Source organism: Anolis carolinensis, chromosome 4 (genome assembly GCF_035594765.1).
Source record: "Anolis carolinensis isolate JA03-04 chromosome 4, rAnoCar3.1.pri, whole genome shotgun sequence".
NCBI lineage: Eukaryota > Metazoa > Chordata > Lepidosauria > Squamata > Dactyloidae > Anolis > Anolis carolinensis.
The window spans coordinates 157386982-157398129 of NC_085844.1; the positions used below are offsets into that span (position 1 = coordinate 157386982).

Below are 11148 nucleotides of genomic sequence, written 5' to 3' on the forward strand. Positions count from 1 at the left end.
AATGCCATTTGATTTTTATATGGATGATTAATATCACGTCTGTCTGAAAGCTCAGCATTGTGGTACATTTATTGGGGGGGGGGGTAAAGTTGCCCACTAACTACTTCCTCATATCTTCCCTTCCTGAAGTGGAGGCAACCAAAGAAAGATAGCTGTGTATGTGTTGTCTACCCTTGTGAAACCGGGTTCAGCACTTGCTGAATAAAATGTTATAGAATGTGCGTGTTGCACCCCAAGGCAGCATGAGCACTCGACAACCAGACAAGAGCCAATATAATACACTATATATTTATTAAAGCAATTATATATCCAAAGGAAATCAGGTATAGAGTCTGAGTAAGGAATAGTTCTTTTTAGAAAGTTCCAAATGGGTAAAGGAAAAGGTCCGATATGAGAATTATTGAGAACAATGAGAGCTTGATAGCACTCCAAAGAAATCAAAGTGCCCATGAGTTAAAACAGAGAAACAAGGCTGGCAGAAACAGAGTTCAATCCACTGGAAAAAACTTCGTAGCAATCAAGGCAGCAAGGTTGTCAAGGCTGAGGCAAACTTGAAACAGGAACAAGGAAACAACTGAAGTAAAGTCAAGGTCTACTCGAGAGTCGTGGCATGGCACGGCCTGACTGGAACTGGAAAACCTGGCTTGGAAACAAACAAGAGTTGGAGACGGAGAAAACCTCTCTCAAGGAAGAGCAACGTTGACACCGCAACAAATCTACTGATCGAAACACATTTAACAGATTCCGGACTGTTCATAATTTAGGGAGTACGAACTCCCAAAACTTTCTCATGGGAACACTACCCATTATCCCATCTATTTGCCAGTCTCTGGCTCCGGCGAACCCCTTGTTTTGCACTTCTCTCTCTGGTCATAAAATCTTTATGATTAAAACCGCATTCTCAGGTGTCTCAGCAACATCTGGCTCTATCTGCGAGGGAGTAGAAGAATCTTCCCCAATTAGTAAGTCTTTAAAGTCAATATCTTCGGACACCTGCAGCTGCAAAGGCCTTTCAGTGGAGGGTGAAATGTTTGTATAATCCTCAGCATTATCTGTGTCAAAGTGAAACACTGTAGACCCTGGTGCACTTGTTTCCTATTTTTGTATAACCAGGATTTAATACAATAGATTCTTGATTCCATGTATGGGAAGGATAACATACAACTGATAGAAATTTGTTACTTTTCCTTCATTTTCTTTTGTAAAGCACAGTGATGATTGATCAGATTCTAATAGGTGCATTTTTACAAGGGAGGGTTGGGTTCTGGATCATCTCCATTAAACATTCATTTGGGTAGCAGTATTAAGAAAATAACATGAGAAAGCATGGACGAATGCATCAATTTGTAAGATAATGCTAAATGAATTGATTTTCATTTGGGATAATGACTGTGTGACTATGAAGAGAGAGAAGCAAGGGGGAGTAGGGATGCCTCTTTGATCATTTCTCATGTCAGAGGACATATCTACAACTTCTTACCCAATTAAAAGCTTCAGTGATTGGACTGTAGAAGGACGGGGAACAAGAAATGAAGATAGAATGCTGTTTTATTTCTGACATTGATTTGTAGTGTAGTTCTTGTAGTACTCCCTGTTATCTCCAAGTAAAACTGAGAAAGACCCCTGTCAGAAACTCAGTGAGTCATCACTGAAGAATAAAGGACCTGACTCACAAAACTGGTAAATAGCAAACAATATCAGGAAAACATTAGTAAAGTTGTGTGCATTTGTGTAATACAAAAAGTCTATTTTAAAACAACCAGCAATCCAAATACAACAAATTCATATTCCATGCAGTTTTGTAGCACTGTAGCAAGAGATGTGAAGATTTGCCAGACATGAATCTTTTCACTGGAGGAAGATTAATGACCATAGGTCTAAACAAGCCAACAACAGGGCAAAGCCAGACAACATGTTTTACATTGCTGTCTTCATCAGTGGCATATTTTCCGGTGGTCCTCTGTCAGTTAATGTAGAGAATCTGGAACTAGATGAATGGATCAATGGTAGAAGATAATTTCCTATATACCTCATAGCAGGTATCTGCTCATACAAGACAGAATGCCACTTCTGCAGGCATTTTGAATGTTTGCAACAGGTTGGCTATTGACAGTTTTCCTGAAGGAAAAACCAAAAACCATCAGCTTCTCTAGAAACTGAGCCAGCTCACACCCTGCTACAGTTTCTTCTCTTTTCACAAATCACCCAATAGTTAATTCATGGTGGGAAGAATGTAAACTGGGAAAGGAAGGGAGACAAAGAAGTGGTTAAGAATCCATTTCAACTAGTTTGCCCCTCTCTCTTATATCCAATACCTCCTATCATCCAACTGGCATGTGGAAAGGATGCCACTCAGTGGAAAGATAATGTCGTATTTTCCATATTTTTATCATGATTGTACTCTTATTTGCAAGCTGCTCTAGAGGGATTTATATCCTAATAGGTGTGATACAAATAATTGCAATAGACAAATAATGCCCTCTGCAGATATTCAAACTACTATCAACTAACATTCCACATTAATAACATAATTATGTCTCTCAATGAAATAGAGGCATGTGAAATGATGTAATTTTCTGAGAACACCCACATTTACTATAGGAACATTCCTATAAGAATAGTTAGCAAGATAAACGAAAGTATTTTGCCTTTCATATAATAGGAAAACACAAGTCCTCAACTGAGTTTTAGTACAGGATATTCTGCCTCTCCCATAGCAAATTAGACATTGATTTTAGAAGGTGATGAAATGTGTGTCCTTTATTAATGCAGAAACAAAATTAACTGTAAATACTCTAAAGGCATCAGATCTTGACTGATTTTAGAAACTAAGCAGAGTCAAGCCTAGTTAGTACTTGGAGGAGAAACTTCCAATATATACCAGATTCTGCAAGCCAGTGGTTCTCAACCTGTGGGTCCCCAGATGTTTTGGCCTTCAACTCCCAGAATTCCTAACAGCTGGTAAACTGGCTGGGATTTCTGTGACGTGTAGGCTAAAACACCTGCGGACCCACAGGTTGAGAACCACTGCTGTAAGCTATATTTTAGAGGAAGAAACTCAAAAAACCACCTCTGAGGATTCCTTGCATAAGAAACACCTATGAAAATCATGTGGGTGCCATAAGCCAACAGGTGACTTCAATGCATGCATTAATGGAGGGGCAGGATTGACAACAATGCCAATTAAAAGTGATCAGGCCATAGGAGAAAATGTCATTAAACTTTAAATTTGATCAGAACACCCCTATAGCTGTTAGGGATTCGTCTTCTTCAGAAGAGGAAGGGGAGCAGGAAAGTGTTCATGAATCTGAGGGTGAGTTGGAATCTGAGGAAGAGATTTTGCAAGTTTTGTTCCCGTATTCCAGTTTTGCTTCCTGTGTTTTTAGCTTGACTCATGCCTTGGATTATTCCTTGATATCTTGTTCAGATTATTTGTGATACCTGTCTTGGGACTTACTTTGATATCTGTTTTGGACTATGTTCTTTGAGTGACTTTTATAGACCCTTGCTTCAAGATTCTCAAGTACTTTGTTCTTGTGGATTCCAACCAATTTTATTGACTTTGGACTTTGATTTTCTATTGCTTGCATATAATCTTCAGTAAACAGCTTGTTTGCTTATATTCTGGGGCTCCAGTGTGGTTTTGAGGTGCCTACACAGCCTAGGGGGTGCAACAATTTTCTCCATACTGGACTTATTTCAGCCTTTCTCCCTCCCTTGCTCTGTCTCCCTTTCTCTCTTCATGAAGCTAAACATACCAGAAATAAAAACCACTCTTTGAAGCCCTAACGCCCTGTACCAGGGCCGTAGCCAGAAAAAAATTTCGGGAGGGGTTTTGAAAATTTGGGGGGGGGGGTTGAACCCCTAGCACATACCCCTCCCCGCTACAAACCTGTCAATATCTGCTTGAGATAGTGCCTGGAGATGTTTTGCATCTCATAGACTTAGCATGGGGATTTGGTTAACCAGTTAAAATTCATGAGTAAACGAGATTTTTTTTATAACTTGAAAAATTTTTGGGGGGGGGGTTGAACCCCTAACCCCCCCCCTCGCTACAGGCCTGCCCTGTACGCTCGCACTAGCACCCCCTCTGGCATAAGCACTTAACTCAAAACACTGCCCGAAGGCAAAGCAAAACCCAGGCCAAGAGACTACACTTAACTCAATGTTGAGATGCTCTTGAGATTCCACTGTATATCCCTAAACAAATAGAGGTTCAAATCAACTTTCTGAGTTCTAAATGTGAGTGGATCAGCTTAGGCACTGGTACTTAGGATAAGTGCAATGCAAATGTAGATAAAAAGAAGGGTTGATACTATTCCAACTGATTTGTTCTTACCTGTGTATCATAAGATTTAGAAACCTGGGGATGTTTCAAGTACAAGCCGACTATCACTTTTATAGTACAGATAATGTACTACTAAAATACTGCAGAGCTGTTCTTAAAGACCTTTGTTCTAGGGCAAAGTATGTGTCACTGGAGGTGAGGATTGTCAATTTTATGTTAAAAATGTAGGGTTGAAGATCACACAAAGGCCTCATGCTGCAGGGTAAAGTCTTTATAGAGCTCAGAAATTTACAGGAAAAGGCTTTGCATCACCACAAGGTGACCTGCTTGGAGTGGAAAGCCCCCCTAGTAATTGTTAATCAGACTACCCCCATTCTTTTAAATATATTCATTTATCTCATTTAAGAAACAATTCCATGCTGTATTCTGGTTCTAGTAAGAGATCCCATGATTACTCATAACAATACACCATCAAAAGAAATAAATACAGAACACAAAGCTAAAATAATGCAGAGGAATAAGAGGGAGAAAAACCCTCAAATTTAAATGGCTAGCAGAAGGAAATTGTCTCAGCTACTCTCATAATGAGAAAGGGCCAATCTAAATGCCTTTAGTTGGGAATTTCATAAATGGGGTGGTGCCACCAGAAAGACCCTGCTCTACATTGTAGTCCACTCTGTATGGAAAATTAGTTGCCATTATTTTTTACTAGGCAGGAACATTGGTTTCTTTACACTTGGGAATCTCAGGAAGAAAAACACACAAGTGAAAATTACAAGTGGTTTTTGCTCAATACTCACCCACCATAAAATGTTTCAGGAAATTATTCTGCATACAAACACAAATGTATGTTTTTGTGTAAAATGGTGAGGGACACACTTCTATTTTTGCAGGAAAAAACACCATGAGTGTTACTAGCCATAGTCTGTTCTTTTGGTGAACACAAACAAAATAGAAAATAGCTACTTTTAAAACATGTAACTATAATGGCACACATCTAAATCTGGAACTATAACTGCAAAATTAATTTTTTATCTTCCAGAAAGGAAAATGTTTTAACTTCTCTAAATTCAAAAGTATAGTTTATTTGAACTTAGTTTACCTTTCTGATGGGGAGGCTAACACATCTAAGAATCTAATCACATTGACAATTGGAAAGCGGGGGAAAGTGGAAGGAACTGTCTTAATTTGTTCCCTATTGTTTTTCCCTGTCTTCTGGGATGTCCTTTCCTATGCTTTCCCCACTTCCTCCTCATTTTCTTGAGCCAGGAGCCAGGTAGTAGTACTCCTGAAAATGGAGTATTTTCTGTTTCAACACACTAACAACACGGATTCTCATGGGAAGTGGCCGTGTGTTATGGGATAGCCTCTGTGGGACTCCGTTTTGCCAGTGTGTTAAAACAGATAGAAGACAGAAAGAAGATGTGGGATGAAGTCGCAAGTCATAAAAAAACATAGAAAAGTGATTTTTTATTTCTCTTACCCTCCTTTTCAACTGCAAGACTTTCAGAGCAATTCATATTGAAAAAGAACACAATAACAATAAAAAGGCTATTTTAAAATAGCTACAAGTTCAGCATCTGTTTGTTCTTTCTGAGGTAGCTTGGATGGAATTGTATAAATATGCAAAACAATGAAAATACAGAAATGGCTTTTAGGAAACATGAGTAGATTCTGAATAGATGGGCAGATGGCATAGATTCTGATGTTGGAGAATAGATTGTGGCCTTCATTTGAAGCCATATGCCATGGTAGAATCCTGATATAAAAGAATGGATGGTGCAATTTCAAAATGTAGATGGAGAATATTTTAAACTCACTCGCAGAAAAAAAAATCCTTGCAAGAAGAAAAGTAGAATATCACGGAGAACCAATGTAGTCCAAATAACTCTAAGGTTAATGCTCAGACTATTTAAGTACTACGTACATTTACATGGGAATGTGTTTCCCTGCATTAAGTGAGGCTCATTTTTAAATAGATCAGGACATGATAGCTGTGTGTGCATGTTCAAGCTGTTTTATGACAATCCCATATATTTCAGACGGTTTTCTTAGGAAAGGAATACTCAAAGATGATTTTGCCAGCTTCTTGTTCTGAAATATAGCACATTGCACCTGATATTGATTTGTGTTATTCCATTAAAGCACTAACCAGGGCTGACCCTGCTTAACTTCTAAGATCAGGTGCCTTTTGGGATATTTGGGCTGTCGGCTTTGCAAGGGCTGTAGTTTTAATGATGGACAATAAAAATCTTATGTTTCTCTAAGGATCCTTCCACACTGCACTTTATCCCAGAACTTGATTCCAGATTATCTGCTTTAAACTGGAATGTACGAGTCACAATTGCCAAATAACCTGGGACAAACAGACAATCTGGGATCAGATCCTGGGATAAAGGGACAGCGTGGAAGGGTCCTTGAGAACACTGACATTTACTATAATATAGATTTAGGATTGAATCCTAAAATTCACTCTTTTGGACTGGGAATAATCTCCACTGAAATCAGTGGGTCTTACTTTGGGACAGATATGGATAGGATTACACTATATATGGTGAAATATTCTCTGAAAATTGTGCCTCTTTTTTTGGGCAAATGAAGGGAGTTTTGATATGTTCCAATGCCTCAGAAGCAGATGTCTCCTTGACGTGTGCATTCAAGCTGTTGGTGGTGACCTTGTACGGTGAAGCAGTTGTTTGAAAATGAGTTTTCGCCTCCAGCCTGTGAAAATAATGCTGCAGTGAAGATTTAATATAAGCCGTACCTTCTCATAGAAGCTTATTTCAGCAAAGTAAACTATTAATTAAAATAACAAATGTCAGCTATTTCTCAAGCTGACAGTTAACACAACATGGCTTTTGCTTAGCATGATGTACAGGATGTATGGGAGGTACCTCTATTTTGTCTTCGCCACGTATGGTCCATTTATTAGCCTTCAATACAGTGATAAATTAACAAAAAATGCTGCAGTTTTATTAGCAGTGTGGGAGCTTGGGGAAAACCCATCTGGCAGGCAACGAATGGCTGGCAAATACAGGAGGAAGTGTTTGCTGCAGAACTGAATCCACGGCATTTTGTAAAAGTTTTCAACGTTGCAGAAAAATATGAGATGATCAGCGAAGGTTTTTCCTTTGATATAGAGCAAAACTGGAGGTAGCCAATGTAGAGAATTTGGCTGAGCAAATCAAAATAATTTTTGAATGTTTAAATTTAAAGGGTCATTTAAAACCTTTTAAGCTTTTATCATGCAATCTCTTTAGATCCTACACAGAATCTTATAGAGCAGTTCAGAATTTGTCATTTCCCATTTGTATTATTTCTGTAATTTCTAATAATAATAATAATAATAATAATAATAATAATAATAACAACAACAACAACTACTACTACTACTACTACTACTACTACTTTATTTTTGTACCCTGCCTCCATATCTCCGAAGGGACTCGGGCTCGAGCCCAATCAACATAGTTAAAATATAACTAAGTACATAGACAACAGCATAAAAGAGAATAAATCAGGAATATTATGACAAAATATAAAAACAACTATCAAACCAACCAATAACATGGAAGAACTGTCAGTTCATGGGCATAGGTGGACGGACTGGTGCAAATAAATTTTGAGGATAAGGCTGATGGAAAAAGTGCATAATCAGACAGCAGAGTTTGCGGTGGAGGGCAATGTAAAATGGGGAATAATATCTTTGAGTAGAGATCAGTAATAAAGTGCCAATATCCTCGAAACAGAGAGAATGGAAAATCAGGGACCCGTAGAGCTTTGTAGTGTTGTGAGCTGGCAAAATATAGAATATAGCAGGAATCTGTTACTTTTGGGTGGAAATACAGTAGAATCTCACTTATCCAAGACTCGCTTATCCAACGTTCTGGATTATCCAACGTATTTTTTGTAGTCAGTGTTTTCAATACATCGTGACATTTTGGTGCTAAATTTGTAAATACAGTAATTACTGCATAGCATTATTGTGTATTGAACTACCTTTTCTGCCATATTTGTTGTATAACATGATGTTTTGGTGCTTAATTTGTAAAATCATAACCTAATTTGATGTTTAATAGGCTTTTCCTTAATCTCTCCTTATTATCCAACGTATTCACTTATCCAACGTTCTGCTGGCCCGTTTACGTTGGATAAGCAAGACTCTACTGTAATGCAAGTCCCTTAGTGTGTATAGGTGAGTAATTTTATTCCACTGCATAAATATTGTTAAATGAAGGTGTATAACTTAGTTATTAGTTGCCACATAAATACATTGTTATTTGAGAAATAACTAAGGCATGTCTCCAACCAGGAAAAGGATACTTGGCCTCAGCAATACTTCTTCCCATGTCCTAATTTGTGTGGCTGTACTGGACACAATTGACAACAGCAATTATTTACAAGTACCTTCCATTTACAGCCATCTTCCCTCAGTACTGACTTCTTTTTCAGGAGCTGCAAACCATGCAGTTGATAACCATTAGATGTTCCCAAAGATCTCAGAAGGGGCAAGGAAGGCATGGCCTCTTTCCTCAAGTCAGCATTTTAAAAGCTTTACTCCAGTCTGTGGGAAGCCCAGAAATCAATATGAATATAATTATATATTTTTTCAGGAAGAAAGAATAAACATTTCCAGAAAACTACAATTTAATCTACATTTGTTTCATCAGTGGGACTGTCTCATTTTTTGTTCTTACGGTTATGAGAAAGTATTTTGCTTAAATGGAAAAGTAACTGAAATGATTTCTCTCCCTCTCAGTCTAGAATACGAGCTTCTTTACAGCTATGAAGAATTCTAAAAATTGTCACCTTGTTTTTCAAGTACTGTGTGATGACCCATGGGCCTTGTAGTCCTGCTCAGGACATTGTAATTCCTGATGAAGATGAAAACTTGGGTTTTTTACCTTCCCAGTCTGAACTGGATTTCTCTCAGCCAGATCTTTCCCAGGCAGATCTGGGAACCTTGCACCTGCAGGAAAGTTGTCTCCCAGAAGTATGTCAAACAAGCCCAGAGTCTACTTCTCCCGTGTTCTTGCGCCGGGAGTTTTGTAAACAACAGAGAAGTTTGGAATCAGCTTCGCGCAGGAGTGCGAGGATTGCAGCTAAGAATGTGGCCAATTAAGACTGCTTCTCGTGAGAATCTTTGGGGAGTCTCACATCTGGTCTCAGAGTTTAGCTTTCGGTTCTGTTTCCCAGAGAACTGCTTCGGCGGGAAAGTTAGACTCTATTTAGGTGTTTTGCCCGCGTAGTAACTTCGCGGAGTCAATTCGTCAGCCTACGGAGCGAGTTGTGTCTGGACAGCGCGCTCCGATTCAAGCCTCGCTCCTGCTCAAGCCTTGCCTTGCTATCCAGCCTTCGCCTTGCTTCCCAGCCTTTGTTTATCTACGGACCTTGCCTTGTTTCCCAGGATCAATCCTTGCCTTGTTCCACGGATTTTACCAAGTTATTCCACGGACCTTGTTCTTGTTCTTAGTTACCTTGTTCCACGTTCAAGCCTTGTTTCAAGTATCAAGTTATTTCCTAGCCTCGCTCAAGTTTCATGGACTAAAGGACCTTGTCATCTCCCCTCACTTTGCTTGGCAAAGTGAGTGTTTCGGTTATTGGATTACAACTTTGGACCTTAATATTTCTTATTTGACATTGCTTTTTTGGACTAATTCTGACCTTTCCTGAAAGGTCTAATTCTGGACTATTTTCTACACTTGTTTTTATTAACTTTATATATTCCTTCAATAAAGATATTAGTTAGATTCTGGCCTCTGTGTTTGGTTATTGGTGCCTTTGCAACCTGGGTCGTGACAGTTTGACTCCGCCACCCATAAGCACCAATTAACCAAGGCCAGAATGTCTACCGGAACCGTGCCGGGTGGGCAGCCGCTTACCTACACCATCGACAAGGATGAGGTGGATCGCATCCGCGACAGACTCAACGCCCAGGATGGAGAAATAAAGGGCTTGCGGGAGCGCGGAGTCCGCCTCCCGGCCATGGCGTTGCCTACCAAGTTTACTGGAGAAGCTTCTAAGGTTCATGTTTTCCGTCGCCAATGTCAAGCTTATCTAGAGGCCCGAGATGCCGAGTTTCCCCAAGAAGACATCAAAGTGGCGTGGGTTTACAGTCTTCTAGACGGGCCAGCGGCCAATTGGGCGACGGCACTGTACGACCAAGCCTCTCCACACCTAAGATCAGCGCAACACTTCTTGGACCACCTCAAGGAGACTTGGGGAATCGAGGACAATTTGGAGGCAGCCGGTCACAAACTCCGTCGCCTTTTCCAAGGAGACAGACCTATGTCTCAGTATATAGCCGAGTTCCGAGTGCTGGCCCACAACACCGGCTGGAACGATGTAGCCCTCAGAGGACAATTCCGGGAGGGTCTCAACATTGAAATGCTGGAAGAAATCTCCAAGGTGGATCCTCCCCAGACCCTCGAGGCACTCATTGATCAATGTTTACGGGCTGAAGTCATGATTGCCAACAGGAAACAGTGGGTTCGAGGCCAGGGCAGTAGAGCCGGGGCAAAACCCCCCGCTCCCATCAGCGTTCAGCCACGTCCAGTGTGGAGACCCCCACCGCCAACCCCATACCCCAGAGGAGGCGAGGAGGTGCCGATGCAGTTGGGCAATGTGCGTCCCAGACTGGATGCCGCCGAGAAGGCCCGTCGTCAACGCTTAAACCTCTGTTGGTACTGCGGGAATGGGGGCCATTTCGCCAGAGAGTGCCCAGCCAAAGGGAAGCCTGCCGCCCGTCTTGCGGCGGCGTCCTCCACGGAGACGAAGGCGTCTGAGCCGACTGGCACACAGCCGGCGGGGGAAGCCAACGACCGGGTGTAGAGAGGCTCGCCAACCCGGTCAAAAAATCC

The 11148-nt window shown here is 40.6% G+C and overlaps 1 long non-coding RNA gene across 1 annotated transcript; it reads right to left on the reverse strand.

Annotated features, from left to right (window-relative positions):
• Positions 1-267: 267 nt before the first annotated feature.
• Positions 268-8927, reverse strand: LOC134298339 (uncharacterized). Its single transcript, XR_010005360.1, has 2 exons — positions 8696-8927; positions 268-639 (listed from the first exon to the last, which is right to left on the reverse strand). It is a non-coding gene; the product is annotated as an uncharacterized LOC134298339 (long non-coding RNA).
• Positions 8928-11148: the final 2221 nt, after the last annotated feature.